At 42.6% G+C, this 19,692-nt stretch overlaps 2 protein-coding genes across 6 annotated transcripts in view; one reads left to right on the forward strand and one right to left on the reverse strand.

Moving 5' to 3' along the window:
- Positions 1–17,600, reverse strand: part of BAALC (BAALC binder of MAP3K1 and KLF4) — a 1,274,875-nt gene extending 1,257,275 nt beyond the window's left edge. The window contains exon 1 of the mRNA XM_050800757.1: positions 17,597–17,600. The gene's annotated coding sequence lies outside the window, so the exon portion shown is untranslated. The remainder of the gene's footprint in view (positions 1–17,596) is intronic.
- The window catches only part of NCALD (neurocalcin delta), a 448,039-nt gene that overhangs the window by 129,237 nt on the left and 299,110 nt on the right, over positions 1–19,692 (forward strand). The gene's annotated exons all lie outside the window — the stretch shown is intronic.

The raw sequence follows: 19,692 nt of genomic DNA on the forward strand, positions 1-19,692 counted from the left end.
TTGCAGCTATTCTTGTCTGTGTCAGGATTATTTTCCAAACCACTGCGGTCGTAACATTGATGCGTCTTTAACTCTGTTGCCTGCCATAGTCCCTGGAGGTCAGTTAGTTGCCATGGTTGTCTCTTCTAGCTCTGAAAGATACATCCATTTCCTTTTCCACTGTTATTTTCATAGGCAAGGACCTTCTTTCTGCCCTGACTCATCAAGATGACCTCCAACAAGACTGCCTGCTCACAGGGTTCCCTTCCTCTTGCCACAGCAGGCTTCCTAGACCTATGTAATATTTATCAGGATCTGACTCTGCTTAAAAACTCTCAGCCAGTTATTACCAACAGAGTAAAACCCCTGTCAGTAAACAATGAAGATACTGTTGAGAGCAACTGCTATGGACAAGATCCAATGCTCGGCACTGTAGGAACCCAGATGATGTTCACCTGCTTCTTCACCTTGTGTCCTTGATTAGTTTATAATTTCCTGTAGGCCAGGAATTATACTTGATGTGTAGAAGTGCCCAGCAACAGGACTGGCTTTTCATCAGCATTTCTGATTACATAGCTTCAGTTGATGATAGCTCATTAAGGCATACAGCCTGGAAACTTATATACATAGTCCTCTCAAGGCTGTTAGATGTGGCTCCTAATATTTTTGAAACTGTCTATTTAGAATTCTCTTCAGAACTCCTAAGTTATGAAAAGAGTCTTGTTACTCCATCCTTTTGTTCAAGACACAATTGACTGAATTCCTGCTCAGTACCAGGCACCATGCCAAGCCCTTGGTATGCCAAAAAGCCCACAGAACAGACTGCCAGGAACACACCAGAGGCAAACAAACTTAGGTTTATTACCTTGCTGCTGCAGTAAGAGAGAGTCACACCTTGGAGAGGTGTGGGGCATTTCAACAGGTGGAAGCTTGGGAAGAATATCTATAGAGTTTGCAGGGTTGAAGTTAGTTATAGGATGCTCTTGAAAGAGATTGGTCAGAATTCATAAACCAGGAAGTTGCTGGAACAATCAGTGCTCTTATCTTGAGGACACATGACTCTGTGGCGTTACAGGTAGATCAGTTTGTCTGTGGCCTTATTTAGAACATATATGATATAGTTGGGATATTTGTCCCCAACCAAATATCATGTTTGGGAAATGAAAGCCGTAGTGTTGAAGGTGGGGCCCGGTGGGAGGTCTTTGGATCATGGGGCCGGATCCCTCATGAATGGCTTTGGCCATCTTCTTGGTGATGAGTGAGCTCTTTCTCTGAGTTTACAGGAGATCTGGTTGTATAAAAGTATGTGGCACCTCCCCTTTCTTTTGCTCCTGTTTTCACCATGTGGTGTGCCTGCTCTCCCTTTGCCTTCCACCATGATTGGAAGCTTCCTGAGGCCTCCCCAGAAGCATATGCCGCTATGCTTCCTATACAGCCTGCAGAACTGTGAGCCAATTAAATCTCTTTTCTTATCAATTACCCAGGCTCAGGTATTTCTTTATATCAGTGCAAGAATGGCTGAATACAATACGTGTCTGAATGAGCAGGTATAGAGTCCGGGTTTAGTTTGTTTTGCATGTCATGGCTTATACAGGTTTTCAATGTTGTGAATAATAATCTAATTTTGCAATTATGGTTTTGGTTTGAATTTTCAGATCCTTCGCACATCTTAGTTGCCAGCTGAATTGACTTTCCCTTCATCAGAAGAATAATGACTGAGTTCCTGTTCTCAAGAAGTCCCCAGTCTGGGCTATCATAATATAATTTGATGTGTACCATAATAGAGATATAAATAAGGTGTTACTGAGTTCAGAAGAAGCAAACTTAAAAAAAAAAAAAAAAACTATAACTTTGTTGAAATCCTACCATATACAAGGCTCTACACAATTAGGCACTGCTCAAGTTCCATACATTACTTTATTTGATCCTCAGCAATCCTACAAAGTAGATGTTATTTTTCTTTCAAATTTTAAAGACAAAAAAGTGAGATGCAAAAAAAGTTAGATGGGTCACTCAAGGTCACCCAGCTAAGAGATGATTTTAGAACTTTATTAAACAAATGCTTGCTGGTTGTTCTAGGTGCTTTATATAAACTCCAATGTAGACCTCTGAAGTAGCTACTACTCTATTCTATTTCATCATTGAGAGTAATGAGCCTTGGGGATATGAAGTAACTGGTCTAAAGTCACAAAGCTGGTGAGCATGTAGTAGAGGCAGGATTCAGATCCCAGCTATGTGACTCTCTGGGTCGTGCACTCTCCAGGTCATGCACATGGCCCCCTTGCCCTGCTGCTTCTCCTCAGCCCTTGTCATTAGACTTTCATGCCTGTGTCTTTAACCACTGTGCTAGTGTGGCTCATGGACAGGAGAAGCTTCACAGAAGGATTGACATGTGGGCTGGGATTTGCTAGATAAATAGGATATCTCTGGATGGATCAGGAAGAGAAGGCTGTGACACTTCATTCAGGAACAGTAGCCCTTGAGGAGCCCTGGGAACAGGAAAATCTCTGCTGGGCTAGGGGTGGGGTGAGGCTTGAGTGTGTAAAATCAGAGAGCTGTGGGTGGTAGTGATAGAGCTGGAGACACTAACACTAGAGTGATAGTGTTGGAACCAGATTGGGACTTCACAGTCACCCTGGCATTTGACCAATAGGATGCTTCTCTTCCCAGTACCTCCCTTGGCTCTGAATGGTCACTCTTATTTCAATGCATCCCCTCAGGAGAGAGATCACCAAAGATATACACACTGAAAGCAGTTCCGGAGAAGTTCTAGAAATGTGTTAAGTAAAAGAAGCTTTAGGAAAATATGCTGCCTAGAGATATTCTTATGGCAATAGCCTTGATGAACATAGCACTTATTGTAATGTCTACGTCCTCATAAATTAGAGAAAGAAAATGTCACTACTTTTCAATCAGTCCAGAGTCTGGAAGAGCAGCTTTTATTTATGCAGTGCTGGGAGGTGACTTGCATTTAATCTTCACATCAATTCTATAAGGAAGACTCTATTCATATGTCAGTTGTATAGATGAGGAAACTGAGGCTCAGAGGACTCCAAGGAGTTTGGCACGTCACAGTGATAGGTGATAGAGTCAAGATTTCAACCCGGTTTGATTCCAGAGTTTGTTCTGCCACATTGCTTCAAGAAGTCTATGTCCTTTTAGTTTGTGAAAGTGCAGTATGTCCCAAACACAATGGCCAATCCTATGCCATGGAGAGTCAGTAGTAGGAGAGGCAGGAGCAGCCTGGAGTAGTAGGGAGAGGCAGGAGCAGCCTGGAGTAGTAGGGAGAGTCAGTAGTAGGAGGACCAAGAGGAGGGGGACTTGTTGGAGCTTCACCCACCCTTCCCCATTCTGTGCCAGACCTGCCCCTGCATCCCATCCTTGGGACTTCCTGGTATAAAATAGTATCCCACCCAGTGTTACTCCTTAGACAGCAAGAGATAGTCCAAAACCCAAAGACTGAAATTCCAGGTCCCACTGTGGGCAGCAGAGCTCCTCTTCCCTTTGCTGGGACATTAGTTCAACAGCCAATTAGCAGATAGATTTGTGTTGACCCTTCTGTTAACAACCTAGTAGTTTACTTATTTAACTAATGACAGGTGCCTTTGTTAGGCGCTGTGGGCACAGAAAGGTCTTTGATGACTCTGGAAAACTGATGATATTTATAATTTGGGGTATGGCATTCTAAATTTTTGTAGCACAAGGGAAAAGGTGGCAGCAGCAGGTAATGAACCCAGGGCTACACATTCTGGAAATAGAAGGAATGATTTGTTATCATCTTTTTTTTTTCCCTCCTGTAGAGTGAACTTGTGGATTAATTGTATTAGTTTATTAACTTACTCTAAGTAGGACTTGTCCCTTTGGCCCTTTGAATGCCCCTACCATCTGTAGTATCTAGTATGGCTAATAAGCATGAGACCACCAGTGTCTGAATCCTGATTCCTCAGCTTATCTTGGACAAGCTGTTTAAACTTTCTGTGCCTTACTTTTTTTTTTTATTTTGAAGATGGAAATAATAGTACCTACCTTATAGGGTTATTTGAAAGATTAAGTAAAAAAAATCCTTGAAAATCACTCAGCACATTGCTCAGCACATAGTAAGAGCTCAGTAAAGGATAAGAATATTAAATGCTGAGTGAGCACCTGTGGTGTGCCAGGCCTGGGCATGGGCTGAACACTGCACTCCCAGGGGTGCCTTTCATGGACAACAATGTTAATATGACTCTGGAGTTGTGCAATGCGATGACCCCATTCCAGAAACTGCTGTGAGTGATTCACATGTGTTTGCTCTTTCAGCCTTGCAACAACCCATTATTATTCCCATTTAGAATTCAGACAGAGAGATGTTAATGGCTTTGCTCAAGTTTAGCCAGCTGGTAAGTGGCAAAGATGGGGTGTGAGCCATTCATATTATTGTGGTGTGGACCAGCACAGTTGACCTCTTTCCTGTCAGTTGCAACATGGAGGAAAGATCTCCTTGATAGTTTGGTTTTCTTTATTAACCCATAATGCATGATTTGTCTTTGTGTATTTTAATATTTCTTAGAAGCATTTATATTTTTAGCCTTTATAAATAATACATATAATTGCAGTTTAATAATAGAAATTCATAAATTCACTTGACCTTGGGCAAAGGTTATATACTGTTACTTATCGAGTTCAACTGTATGTGATTAGAGAAGAGGAAAGGAAAGAGGAAATGGGGGTTGGGGAGACAGAGAATGAGAACAAGGCCACCGGACATTTGAGTAGTACCAGCACGTCTATCCGCCCATCCATCTGGCTCCAGGGAAGGATTTGTCACCAGCCCATGTTCTTTGTTCAGATGGCTTCAGTTCCCATGAGACTTTCATAATGCAGGCATCTTGCCACATGGAGTGTAGTAATGCACTTTTCATACAACATAGCCTATAAATGAAGCCAGATACTTTAGCTGGTAGTCAACCAGAGAAGCAGGGGTTTGCTCCAGTACCATAAGAAAAAACTGGCTGTGCTAGTTTTTTTACCATCTTTTTTGACAAGTGACATGGCAAGTCCCCAGTGAGACACCTTTCTGAGGGATTTTCAAGAGGACCATCCTCTTCCAGAGACCGATTTTTGCTCTGCATGGTGGTCAGTGATTTTCTAAAACGGTTGTGGGCCCTCCATGGCACCTGCCTTGGCCACAGACGAGCTAAGAAAAGCACTAACAGATTTGTTCCATTCTATTTTCTCCTCCTCTCAACCTGAGCCCTTCCTTGACCTAGTTAGCCCCTTTGCATAGAATGGTTTGCTGAGCTGTATTGCTGTCTCTCCTCAGGGTCCTGTATTGCCTTTCTCTGTTGGCACCAGAAACCTCTGAGCCTCCTAGCCCTTCCTGAACTTTCTTGGCTCTTACCTGCCTGGGAGGAGAACTCAGACACATGAATCGGTACTATTTATGTCTTCGGTAACTTTTTGCGACCTTTTGAATGTTTCAAAATTAGTTTTCTTCCTCCCAAAATTTCATTCAGGAGGCCAAAATAAGAAGGTTTTTCATTTTAAGGTTAAAGTCTCTGTGATAGTGACATTACAATAGAGACAGATCAATACTGACTCCTTTTCCCTCAAATTCTCATCGTGCTTGCTGCTCTAAGGGTAGCAGCCTCACAGGAACAGGTAGTATTGGTGGCGTTTCTGTGAGAGGTTAGGGGCACCTGATGATTGATAGCAATTATGACAAGACTATGTAGTTTCTCTGATTGCCACACTGAGGTGACTCAGGGCACCATCAGAATTGGAGGAGATGAACTTTTTTATATAAAAATAGGATGTTGTTGATACAATGCAGTCAAAAAATGAATCACCATGCCCTCTACCCCTAACAAAATATGTCTTCCTTTCTGCTTAAGACCAAAATAAATTACTTTCTGCCACTGCCATTCACAGAGCCAAATTAGAGCCTAGCTAAGATGGAGCAGAATATTTTTGTCTAGGACAAAGCAAATCAAAATGGCAAGATTACCAGTTAGTGCAATGGCCTAGCCACAGTGGGCACTCAGGTGTTAGTTCATCTGCTATGTGCTGAGGGGATTTTGTTCCACAAGTTACTTTTATGATATCTGCTAATAGATAGGTGGTTGGCAGGGGGCTATATTTAGGAGAATATTGCTTGCCCTAATGCTGTGGGAGTCTCAGGGAATGTGGTTGTATTAGTCCATTTTTATGCTGCTGATAAAGATATACCTTAGACTTACAAAAGAAGTAGGTTTAATGGACTCCCAGTTCCATGTGGTATGGAGGCCTCACAATCATGGCGGAAGGTGAAAGACACGTCTCACCTGGAGGCAGACAAGAGAAGAAAACTTGTGCAAGAAACTCCCCTTTATAAAACCATCAGATCTCATGAAACTTATTCACTATCCAGAGAACAGGAAGGGAAAGACACACCCCCATGATTCAATTACCTCCCACTGGCTCCCTCCCACAACACTTGGGAATTGTGGGAGCTGCAATTCAAGATGAGATTTGGGTGGGGACACTGGCCAAACTATATCAGTGGCTTAGAAACATGAATACAGAACCTGAATTGAGCCTGTTTCTTCATTTTCCCACCTGATTGCTTTGAACTAATAAGGACTGAATTTAAGTGGGATGCTGTCTCCCTCCCTGGCTTCCTCAAAGCTGGGTTCATTGTACCCCCTAGGTCTTGCCCATGATTTCTCTCTCAAGGCTATCATCACATTTTGTGAGAATTACCTGTTCTGTGCACTTTTTATAGGTTGAGACTATGACATATTTGGTACCAAAAACAGTGGCATATAATTGGTGCTTCCTTGTGGAATGAACGAGTGAATGAATGAATGGTGTTAAGATGTTATGTTTCTCTTTTTTTCAGCAAGTTTCTTAAATAAAAAACCAGGATGAATTCTACAGGGGACGTGGCAGGACCATGCAGGCTCTCCACAAAAACACTATCTAAGCATTCTCCTTACTGACCCAGGCGTGCTGGGACTTTTATTTAAAGAAATGTGATGTGAAAGGCTGTGTTAACCCTCTAAACCCAATTGTCAGAGAATCTGAAATTGTAAAAGTTTCAAAACCTTAAAATGAATGCAAATTCTTATTCTTATCATTTCTGTACTAGAACCAGGAGAATGAGAGGGCCTAGGACCAGATCTCTTTACAGTGAGGTGGGCACTTACAGATGCCACAGCTCTAATCGGATGAGGGTTAGTCCATAAGTCACTTGTTCCAAGGAAACTGAAGGAGTTTTGAAAGCCAGGAGAAGCAAGTGAGTCAGCAGAACAACATCAGCAATGGGGCTATAGTCCATCAATCTAAAACAATGATATTTCCTGTCTCCTTTAAACTGCATATGGACAGCTCCAGGATTAGAGTCAGTGTTCTCGGTTTTTATATTATATATTACATCACAAAATTGTTTTCCAAGTTGCCGCGTTGTAATTTTAAACAAAGTCATAGCATCCTATTAAATCAATCTGCTCTAATTTGGTTGGTTGGTTATTTCCAATTTTTTTACACTGTAATAAGTAATGTCATGAGCATCTTTTTGTGTACAAAGTTTATTCCTTTAGGATGAATTAGTAGTGCATTAAGGGTGAGAAACATTTTTGTGGCTCTGGATACCTATTGCCAGAATATTTTTCAAAGGGCTGTAGTGAATACATCCAAGGCCTGTTTTAGCTCCTTTTGAAAACTGTGTGCTCTGCTCACTGACATTCCCTGCTTTGTGATCACTTGTACTTGTTATAAATCTGAAACTGTATACTTCACATTGCTCCCTCTTTATCACTTGCCACACAGCCCTCACAAAAGCCCGGTTCCCACGAGGTTCAGTCCCAGTAGAGCACCAAATTCAAAGAAACGTCCAACAATCAAAATTAATTAGAAATATTTAATTTCAATCTTTATTGTTTCTCTCAAACAAATCTAATGGACATTCTTAAAACTCCGGTCCTCTCCTTTTCAATCCTGTTGCATGCTGCACTTGCTAGACACCCCTCCATCTCTCTTCCCATTGCTATCTCACCTCTCATTGGCTTCTCTGGTTTTTTTTTTCTGCTGGCACCTGCTGTCTAGCTCATTTATCCAGCCATCTTCCCCAAGGCCCATGCAACCCACAGGGCTCTTCTTGCTGTGTAGAACCTCTCTGGGGAAATAGAGTCTAAATGTCCTCTGGCGGATTTTCTCTCTCAGACTCAGACTTCATATAACAAGGGAAAAACCCTGAAGCTGACTTGGTAAGCAAGAATATACCTTCATTACAAGCAGACAAGGATGGGGGAAGACCATGGATAGTCACATATTAATAATTTTGTCCTTACCACAGATAACGACAACAACAATAATAACAACGGCACTTATGTTTAGTCAGGCCAGGCACCGTTCTAAGTACTTGACCTGTATTGTCACTGAATCTTCGTAACAACCTTATGAATTAACTAATATGATCAACTCCATGTTTTAGAGGAAGAAACTGAACTAGACAATTAAGTAAGTTTCTCAATGTCATACAGTGACAGAGCTGGGATGTTCACTAGGTGACCTGGCTCTAGAGTCTGGGTTCTTAACTACTCTATTCTACTGCCTCAGCCTCTGTATATACATACGCACACATACATGCATATGCATATGTTAATATGTTATATATTACACATATAATGCCTTTCAGTTTTTCCTTATTTTGTCAAAATGTAGAGCAAGAACTTGAAAACACTATGGAGTACCCATGTCTTATGAGTTACTTCTTTTAATTAAAAATTCCTTTTCCAGGTGAGTTTGTGCTACTGTGTCAGTTTGTGTGTCAGATCTTATTGATCTAGGGTATGGTGTTACTTTATCACTTCTTGTGATGGAAAAGGTGTGTTTTGACAAGGTCGGTGGAAAGATGTAATACATCTTGGACTCTGGAATATCCATCTAGTAAAATGGATGTGCTAGTATGCTGACAGGGGAGGTGCTGAGGCTCTGCAAGAAAGGAGTTAGTAATTTAAGTTGATTTTTATCAATTTCTCAAGTAAATGTACACATCCTGCCTATGTCTTGGGTTTGTTTTTCATGCATCAGCTTTTATCATTTATATTTTTCTTTTGGATATGCCAATTAGGTGGCCTGGTTCATTGTTTTCAGCCCAGAGAGATGCACGATGCAGTGCTCAGATAGGATATACCTTCTCCTTTGGAAAGACTGGTTGCATATTACATACATGGACACAGCTTTCGCAGTCAGAGGACAAAAGTAGGAATTTTTTGATTTTGTTCAAGAAGAAAATGTCTGGCAATTTAGGTCACTCTTCACAGGAAAAAATGCCTTTAAAAACATTAATCAAACATTCACCTTGAAACACTGCTGCTAGTCTGCCCTTCAAAGAGGAGTGCATGTTGAGAAAAGGCAATAGTCGCCCAGTTTTCTGTAGTGGAAAGAATGTTGGAATAGGAGTGAGGAGATCTGAGGTTGAGGCCATTTCTGCTGACTTGGGGGGCTTATTACTTATCCTCTGAGTTTTACTGTCTTCATCTGTGACATGAAGGTTTGCACTAAATAATGTCTATACCTTTTTTCATATGTAATAAACGTAAGATAAACCTCTGTGTAGGTGGCCTTTAAGATTCCATCTGTCCTATGCAGGTGTGATTCTGGGGACCCCCAGGCCTGTCTAACAGGGCATCAGCAGCGCCTCCCTGCTGGAGACTCCTCACTCCCCTCACATTCTTACTTATCAACCCCACTGGCTGGCTCAAGCTCAGAATTACCTAATTAGCAGTTCTGTCCTTAAGATTAAGCACTGGGAAAGACAAAAAATATTCCTGGAAGAACCTTTGTTAGCCACTTGCTATAATTATTTTGTTCTGTTAACTAATCTAATAAGCAGTAATTTAGTGTATAAGCTATTAAAGATACTGAGTTGGGCTCCGGGTGTGTGTGGAGTTGGGTGAGGAGGAGAGCAAAGATGCAAGAGAGGTGGCCCTGCCCTTGATGCTGGAGAATGGGCAGAGCTGCACAGAGTCAGATGAGAGCTGCAAGTTATGACTGCTGTATGAGTTTAAATGGGGAGAGGGATTGCTGGCAGCTGTGGTGGGCAGGAATTTTTTTTTTTTTTTAAATTGAGATCAGGTTCAAACATGACTTTGCAAGATGGTTGACTGAACAAAAGACATAGGTAAGAGCCTATGGCTTGACATGAATCAAAGCTTATAGCTGGGAATAGCCAAGGCATGTTCAGAACCAGTTCAAGGTGAAGCCATAGTACCATAAAAGATGGACAAAGAGAATTGGAATGTTGTCGGCTGGGCACGGTGGCTCACGCCTGTAATCCCAGCACTTTGGGAGGCTGAGGCAGGTGGATCACCTGAGGTCAGGAATTCAAGACCAGCCTGGCCAACATGGTGAAACCCCATCTCTACTAAAAATACAAAAATTAGCCAGGCATGGTGACACCTGCTGTAATCCCAGCTACTCAGGAGGCTGAGGCGGGAGAATCACTTGAACTGGGGAGGCGGATGTTGCAGTGAGCTGAGATCGTGCCACTGCCTGGGCAACAGAGTGAGACTCTGTCTCAAAAAAATAAAAAAGAAGAAAAGGAAAGAAAAAAAGAAAAGAAAAGAAAATTGGAATGAGCACAGTAAACAAAAAGGAATGACCATTTATTTTTGAACAGGGGAGTGATATACCGATGGCAGCTTGAGGAATGTTGTGTGGCAGGAGTGTGCAAGAGAGTTTTGAGAGGAAAGAGTCCCTAAGGCTTCCAAGTTCCAACCCTTACTCCTTGAATGTTATTAAATGCGTGTTTTAAAAATTTGATCTGAAGATCCTTTCGGGAAGAAATGTTGAGTATAAATAATCTTTCCAGCCAATACAAGCAGCTTGGGAAGAAAAAGGAAATGTTTGAGGGATCCTAATGTGAGGGGACAGGGCTTGGAATGCCCATTCAGGCCTGATTTTCTGGTCCCAGTGACATTCATGTTCATCCTCTTTCTTCCTTTAATTTTTCTAGCCCTTAAAACAGAGTAAAATGTCAAACTGTGAAAGACCACAACTGCTTTTCTTTGTTATATTTAGCCTCTCACAGTTTTTAAAAATATAAAAGCTATAGAATCTGCCTCATCTCTCATTTCTCCATCCTGTCACTGGCTGAGGACGTATTTAACGAGTTTCATATTGGAATTACCAGGAAAAGTTCGGGCTGTCTATGACTGCATAACAAACCACCCTGGGGTCTAGGGGCTTAGCACAACAATCACTTCCATCCCTCACGGATCTCTAACCTGAGCTGGTCCGGGCGGGAAGGCTCAGGTCTGTTCTGTACACCATCAGCTGGGATGAGTCGAGTGGAGGTTGGAGAGTCCACTTTCAAGACGGCTCACTCACATGGCTGGCGGCTGGGAGCTTGGGGCTGTGGGGGTCATCAGAAGACCCGGGGTGAGGGGAGCCCTAGTTTCTGTCCATGTGCACCCCTCCACGGCTTGTTGGCTTCCACACAGCATGGCGGCTGAGTTCCAAAACTGAACATCAGGGGTTGTAATATGCTTTATGTGAGTAACTTGGGTTGTGCTTTGAAAACCTTCACCCTTTGATTAAAGGATAAGGGCAGGCCCTTAAGCTACATAGTTCTTTAAAATCCATGTCCCTGACTCTGGTGTCCTCTGTCACAGGCTACTTAAAGGGCTGGTGTCCATGGGAGGTATTCCAGCCCCCAAAGTGTGTGGGGGCCTGAGCTCTCAGCTGAGATGGGAAGTTGAGTCCCAGTGAGTGAACTGAGGGGATGGTGGGTACTCCCTGGGTAGAGTTGTCTCGGAGAAGCACAGAATCAATCATTAAATACCATTCTCTGTGATTTAAAAGTCGAGTGCTGGGTTTTCAGCACTCCTTGAATCTTGCTCAAAAGGAAACTTAATCAAGAGAATGTTGCTGTACTCCGTTTGCTTCAAATGGGTTCTGCGTGGCTAACGTTATACTTGGCAGCTCTTGGCTTGTCTTCAGTTTCAACTGTAGGGGGAGAGAGGATATTGTTTTGGAGAGTGCTCTAAGCCCTCTCCGCTGATGGAAAGAACATGTTTCAGTGCTTATTGGCTTCCCAAGTTTCTGAGAGTTGTTTTTGAGTCATTTAGAAATAATTAAACTGAGTTAAGCAAACGCTTTTTGCTTCAGAGCTTCAGCATTTATTAGTCAGTTATCCTGTAGAGCAGGTTTTTGCCCTTATTCTTCAAAGCTCAGGCCATTTATTCTGTAAGTGATACTATCTGAGGTCACAATGATATATATTGTTATACTGGTATTTATCAAGACTATGTAATGAAACCATATGTTGGAAGAAGGCTGTGTCTATACAATTAGTCTTGAAAGCAGGAACTTTTCCCTTTGGATGCAGTACCTGGAATTGTGGTACTATATTTTAACTGAATACAGAATGTTTTTGGCATTAAAATCTTTAGGAAAGTTAAAGAGTTAGAAACAGAGAACTGTCCAAGTAATAAGGAGTGAGCCGTTTTCATAAACATCCTGTTCTTAGGTGCTCATGGTTTGTGGAAACCTCAGGTGAAGACATTTCTGAAGGATGCTAGACTGAAAATAATGTCACAGGGTCCAGGCAGGAAGCAGCGTATTCAAGCAGATGATTCAGGAGAGACATGTTTACAAAAGTGTTGGCATGGTTAAAAGAAACTAACAGAGGATGACGGAAGCACCCTGAGAAGCCACTGTGACCCCTAAGCCTGGAGGGGACTGGGTAGGGAACCAAACCCAGATACAGGAGGTGCCACTGGACAGGGGCTGCACCTTACACAGAGGAGCACATCCACCCGCCAGGAAGATGGTGGGAAGAGTCAACCCACCAGTTCCTCTTCTTTCTGATCACCTGCCAAGGCCATCCATTGGCAAACCTCAACCAAAACCCAGAAAGGCCAGAAGGCCCATGGCTACATTCCATAAAATTCAGCCTTCTGGGGTACAGAGCAGTGTGGAGAAGGGGAGGGAGTGGATTTGAAGGAGCCAGCGGAAAGTATCCATCACAACACATACACACAACACAACCCTACAGTTCTGGTTTGTTAACGTTTGTTTCACAAAGACAAACTCATCAGGGAGGCCTAAGTTGCGTGGGTGAATTTAACATAAGTTTTTCTCTACTAAGATAAGGGTGAAAATTCAGATTGCATAAAATTCATCCCAAAATATCATGAGCTCTGGGACAAAGAGAATTTGAAACTTCTTATTTCTGGCTTTCTTCAGGCCATGGCATAGGGACGGAGTCCTGGGGTTAGGGAACAGGGGGAGGGCTAAGGTGTTTAGAACTAACCTTTCCTAAAGAAAAGGAAATCTTGGTTCTATAACAGAAAATAAGCCCTCGGCAGAGCCCCTGAGATGGGCCAGGGGTGAGGAAGAAGAGAAAACATGCCCATCAATTAGGTGACAACAGCCCTCGCTACCTGGTAGCAGAGGGACAGAACCCCAAAGGTAGGTGAACTTCTGTGATAAACGTGCTCAAAAGGGAGGACAGTTCTGAGACTCATTCGGTCTATATCTCAGAAGTATGTGTGTCTGGTAGAAGACAGCCACTTGGGGGTCTATTCACACTGTGGCTTATTTCTCCTTTAACAATGGAATTGTTTAGACTCTTGATACTCAGTGGGTTTAGGCTGCTGTTTGGTGCTGAAGCTGCCTAAGATGGAAGGGAAAAGCATGCGTCTGCTAAACCCCTCACAGTTTCCAGTGTATGCTAACTTATTCAAGGTCACAGAACACGTGTTACATGACAATGGTACATGGAATTTTTTTTTTCTTTTTTCGAGACGGGGTCTCACTCTGTCGCCCAGGCTGGAGTGCAGTGGTGTGATCTCGGCTCACTACAACCTCCGCCTCCCAGGTTCAAGCAATTCTCCTGCCTCAGCCTCCCGTGTAGCTGGGACTACAGGCATTTGTCACCATGCCCGGCTAATTTTTTTGTATTTTTAGTGGAGACGGAGTTTCACCATGATAGCCAGGATGGTCTCGATCTCCTGACCTCGTGATCCACTGGCCTCGGCCTCTCAAAGTGCTGGGGTTACAGGCGTGAGCCACCATGCCTGGCTGTGGAATTTTTTATATGTGAGAACTCATAGGAATTTTCAAGGCTGTGCCCTTATGAGAAGCCTAACTTCTTGCACAGTGACTTTCAACATACACGGTAGGTCCATAGTATTTTATAGTTTATATTTAGTTTATAGTTATAAAGTGCTTTGTAAACTGTAAAACTTAGAGTTTATAGTTACTTCCCATTCAGTCTGCCTTAATTCCTAATATCCAAAAGGACTTGGTGTATGACAAGCTCATGGCACCTGCTCAAAAGCAGTGTCTTAAGGTAGTTTCAATTTCTTTGGCTTAGAATGTGCGTTAGTCTGTTTTTGTGTTGCTATAAGGGAATATCTGAGACTGGGTACTTTATAAAGAAAAGAGGTTTATTTGGCTCATGGTTCTGCAGGGGGTACAAGTACGGCACCAGCATCTGCTTGGCTTCTGACGAGGCCTCAGGAAGCTTACAATGATAGTGGAAGGGAGAGGGGGAGCAAGCACATCATATGATGAGAGCAGGAGCAAGAAAGAGACAGAGGAGGTGCCACACTTTTTTCAATAATTGGATCTCACGTGAACTCAGAGGGAGACCTCGCTCATTATCACAAGGAGGGAACCAAGCCCTTCATGAGGGATCCATCCCCATGACCCAGACACCTCCCAGAAGACCCCACTTCCAACATTGGGGATCACATTTCAGCGTGAGATTTGTAGGGGACAAAACATTGAAACCGTATCAGAATGAATCTGGCTCCTTCTCCCAAAATAAGGATGTAAACTACCCTTTGATACTTGGAATTCATATACACTGAAGTCTGTGTTTAGAAAAAGAAATGTTCATATAAATAGGTTATAGTTCCTTAAAAAGCCAGGTTCAGCAGATGTAGCCATAAAAAGATTCACAGGAGCTGAGAAGTTCCTTATGGCCATTTAATTTGAAAGTCACTTTAATTTGTCATTGGTCTTGAATTCAAATATTCACAAGGGTAACCTTTGGGCAGGAGAATAAATCAGTACTGTTAATTGCACTTGTTTAATTCAGCCATGAGAAAAATTAATCCTTTCATAAGCGGCTGGTTTTCTGGATGACATTCTGCTGCTGAACCATTCCTTTTATTTTAGGATGGAAAGAAAGGTTATAAAATGTTTTTAATTAAAAGTTTTAATCTTTTTTCCCCTTCTCTAAAAATACATTGTGGAAGAATACTATTTTAATTGGAAGAAATATTTGGCTCAATGAAACCAAAATATAACTGGCTATAATCAACAAATGAAATAATCAAGATAGGACATCTGAAGGAACCCACAAGGTTTCTTGTAGGTATGCATACAAGAAATTTATACTGAGACCTGTAGTTTTTCAGAATAGGCACTAAGAAACCCTGGTAATAAACCAACGGGTTGGCCATTTGCTATGTGCAAAGCTAGTTTGAGAAATACAAGAGGCGGTTATTGCCTTCAAGGAGCTAATCTGATTGCAGAGATAAAACCCGTGAAAAGTGATGGACATACAATAATTAAATGACCGTTCAGTTGAAATAATGCCACAAAACTGTACTTATCTCCCAGATAAATGGTACTGGTAATAAGTGCTTTATCTGGAAAACAGAGAGATGGTTGTGGAAAAGCATGCAGTGACTTGGAGATGGAACTTGAATTGGGTTTTTAAGGAGGAATAGGACTGGGATAGACTTAGAAGGGCCTTAGGGATGACAGAAGAAAAGCAAGAAATAATCGGGCTTAAAATGGCCTGGGATCTTCATGGCTATGCAATCTGGATGGGACATGAATACTGCCGGTGACTCACTGCTTTCATGGGTAACCTGCTCTATTTTTGCACAGTGTTAGTCATCAGAAAGTACTTTTGTTTAGTCTTCAGGTGAAATCTATCCCTGCCCCCTTGAGCTTCTATTTGAGTTTTTTCCTTGTAGAGAAATGTAAAACCCTCTTCCAAATATGAGCCCTTGAAATATGTGAAGAGGACTATTTTGTGTCCCCTAAGTTTTCTTTTCTTCCCCAGTTCTTTCGGTTATTCCTCATTTTTCATTGTCTCCAGATACTTTGCCTTCTTGTTCAGTTTTGTCTATGTATCCTGAGACCCTTCACCAATACGTCTTTCTCTCGCAAAGCCTGGGTCTGATCCCAGCCCTGTTAAAAACCTGCAGCCCCTCTGCAGTGCCCACAGAATAACTCTGGCCTCCTTGTTTGCCTGTGACATAGTTCTTCATTGGGGGCTAAAACGTTTGCACTGTGCATGCCTCCCCCTTCAGTAAAATGCCGCCTGTGCCAGAAGACAGGGCATAACTGTGACACAGCATCTAATGTGTGCCCCACCTCCACTTTTCCTTGTGAGTGGGCAGGGAGAAGATGGGGAGTGGGGCTTTGGGGTTGTACATTTTCCCCTTTGGTGAGAGAGCAAGGCCATTGTCTGAGTGCTATAGACACTGTCTTTTGTTGTCCTGACCACTGTATGGGTTTCCAGGGATGCCAAGGCTGATGGGGAGTCATCCAATGCTCCCCACCCCTGCCCCCGTTTTGGCCTTGGCTCAGCGCTGTGTTTTTGCCCCTCAGAGCTGCCAAGCCTTCACAGGACCACCACCACCCTGTCCTCCCGCCAGTGAGTTCATAAGGCCCCTCAGGCCCTGATGTAACACAAGGACGATCCTGGCTGAGTTTCTGATTTTCACCATTCCTTGAAGCTAACAGGGTCTCCGGGGCATCTACACTGGCTGGGAAAGTAGGTTAGTTGCCAGAATGACCCAGGCCTGCAGAATCCATCCTTAACACTATAGATGGGGATTTCTTCACTTTTTTCTATTTGCTGCTCTCGCTCTGTTGTATAATGATTTGAGCTGTTATAGTCTAACTCAGTCACACTTCTTTCAGCATTCTGAAAGGAAAACTATGTCTATAAATTCCAGGAAGAAGAAGAGATTGTAGCTTTTGGCTTTACTGGGAAAACGCAGAATGAGTTCTTGTTTTTCTTCTGTGTTATTTTAAAGTGGGTAACATGGTTTCTTGCAGATGCCTCTTCCCATCCTGACATCCTGAGATTTCTCATGGTTACTTGTTGATTTGCTGTAAGCTCCAAGAGTGTTATAGGACTCTATTTTTATTCTCCGCATAGCACTTATTTCCTGATATTTCTCATGTATATTTGCTGATTTGTTGTAAGCTGCCTGAGAGTAGGAACATTGTTCATTACTCTGTCCCCAGCATCCAGTGAGGTAGACGTGCAATGAACAGTGGAATGAATGACAAGTCATTCTTGGTGTAGAATGCATTCTTTGCCATACTTTGGGGGAGGGCTGGCCTTATGAGCCTTGTTAGGTTTTAGCTAAAATAAATGTCTCCAGGATGACTGCTACCCGAAAGACACCCTACTGATTACTTACTAGTCTTTGGGGTTGCTCCCAGTGTCCCCCTGCCAGTGGTCATCGGCCCAGCCCCACTCTTGGAATCTTCTGTAATGAAAATCTGCCCACTGCTTTCTGCTTCTCTGGGGTTTGGCTCTCTGAGCATTTCTTGCCTGTTTGTATGTGGGCTGATTTGATTGATCTGGGTAGTCTACCATTTGACTAATAGTTTGCCCCCCATCTTGTTCATTACTCTGAGCTACTGAAAACCCACATCCTTGTTTCTTAAAGGGCCATAGCATTCAGATCCAGGAACTGAGTTTCAGACAGATGTGATTGCTATCTGCTTTTTACCCAGCACTGGTTTTTACCAAACACTGTTTTCCTTTGGAGAGCTTGCCTGCCTTCCTTTCTTCGTTTCTTGCTTCCTTCCTCCCTCTCCTCAGCACTCACTTGTTGATCCCCTACTTTGTGCCGAGTGCTTGCACTAAGTGATGAGGATCCACAGTGAATAAGACAGGCAGGCTGCCTGCCCCCTCAGGCATGTTAGAGACTACTATAAAAACAGGGTCTCACCACCGCCACCGGCATACACTATGTATGCTTCAGTTGAAGGGTTGAGTTCCATTTTGACAAATATCATGGTGTAGAGACTGGGCTGTAGAATCAGGCAGATCTGGGCTGACCTCCCAGGCCTTCCATTTAGTACCCAGGTGACCTTGGTCAGGTAACTTACTTTCTTAATGCTTCAGTTTCCTCAATTGTATAATGTGGAGAATAAATAGTCTTCACCTTGCAGAATTCATAGGAAGATAAAATGAAATACAATTTCTGTAAAGCACTTAGGACAGGACCTGACTCTTAATCCGTGTCAGTAATGAGAGTGAGGATGGTGATAATCTCTGGGAGCCTGGATGAAGGGTGTGGAAATAGTTCATCCTTGATTATTATACAAATGCTCTTAATCACCATTTGCTTAACTAAAGGATAAAAGGTACTGTTTAAATTAGCAAAGGGGAAAAAAGAGGTAAACATAGTTGGGATACATGAATACAGAATCATATTTTTTGAACTTGAAGAATCAGCCTGTGTAGTGTGACAAGCAGGCTGGGTAGTATGACAAGCAGGCACGTGCACTTCTCAGGGGTGGGCACAATGTTTGTATTCGGGTCACTGGTTGCTGTATGTATGAGGCACATCTACCTTAATAAAGAAGCTGCTGAGAGGGGACAAGGGGCTTGTTGGGGAGGTGGCACTGAGGGCGCAGAGAAGGAAGAGGAGAGGAGACAAAGCCCGGGCTTGCTCATTTCCTGCTCTATTTACTGTGACTTACCTAGAGCTCTTTTAGCCTCTTTAAATAACTGAAGACCATCTTAAGTACCAGGGCCTTCATGAAAGTAAGTAATATGCCCAGTGGCCCTATGCTGAGCTAGGATAAAAATCTAAAAACTCTGAGAGGATCACAGTGTGTGTCATAAAGGAGGAATTTGTCACCAAAATGGGAGGGCCAGTACCTGTCTGTGCTGGTGCCAGAGTGTGGTTGAGAGCTGTCTAAGGATTGCAGCCCCCAGAAATGCTCAGGGCAGAGTGGGTGCACCTGGAAGGACGGATGGTGGCGTTGTCCTTGAGTGTTCACATCTGTGCGGCCTTTATTGGGATGTCTGCTTGAAACAGTGAGAGCAGGAAGTGTCTAAGGGGCCAAGCCCCACATTAATAACAAGTTTGCTGCTTGAACATTCAGCTAATTTGAAAATTGTTCATTTTTAAATGCCTTTTAGCAATTTGAGTACTTAGAAAATTTCTTTGGGAAACTTAACAATAATTCCAACAAAAATGTCCTAAAGGATGGAAAAAAAGTCTCCCAATTCTCTTAGAATACTTTTAACTTTTCAGCAGAGGTATCCAAACATAGAGTGTGAATGTTGAATAAATATAGTTTAGGACAAAAATAGAAAATAGAGACTTGTCCTCCTAGTGCGAAAACACATGTAATAACCACAATATTTTTCTTTTTTTTCCACTGTAAAAAAAATTCTGGGTAATGTTTCATGCTAGGCAAATGGTTATTTCTCCTTTCCATCATTACCTGCTGAGAGACAGGTAATGAAAAGGTGGAAAGGAGAAATAACCATTTTTCTTTGCTAAAGAACTCATATATTTAATGTGTCTTTGTTTCTCTTTAAATTTAAATTTACATCAGGAAAAGATTCAGAAAAGATCATGGTGAGATGAAGTATCTCCACGTAAGCCTGCTATTTTCTAGGCATGATCAGGGGCCCTCCCCAACTTCCTGGCACTGCCCCTGGCCCCCCAACTTCCTCTTTCCCCA

The sequence above is a fragment of the Macaca thibetana genome, chromosome 8, assembly GCF_024542745.1.
Source record: "Macaca thibetana thibetana isolate TM-01 chromosome 8, ASM2454274v1, whole genome shotgun sequence".
NCBI lineage: Eukaryota > Metazoa > Chordata > Mammalia > Primates > Cercopithecidae > Macaca > Macaca thibetana.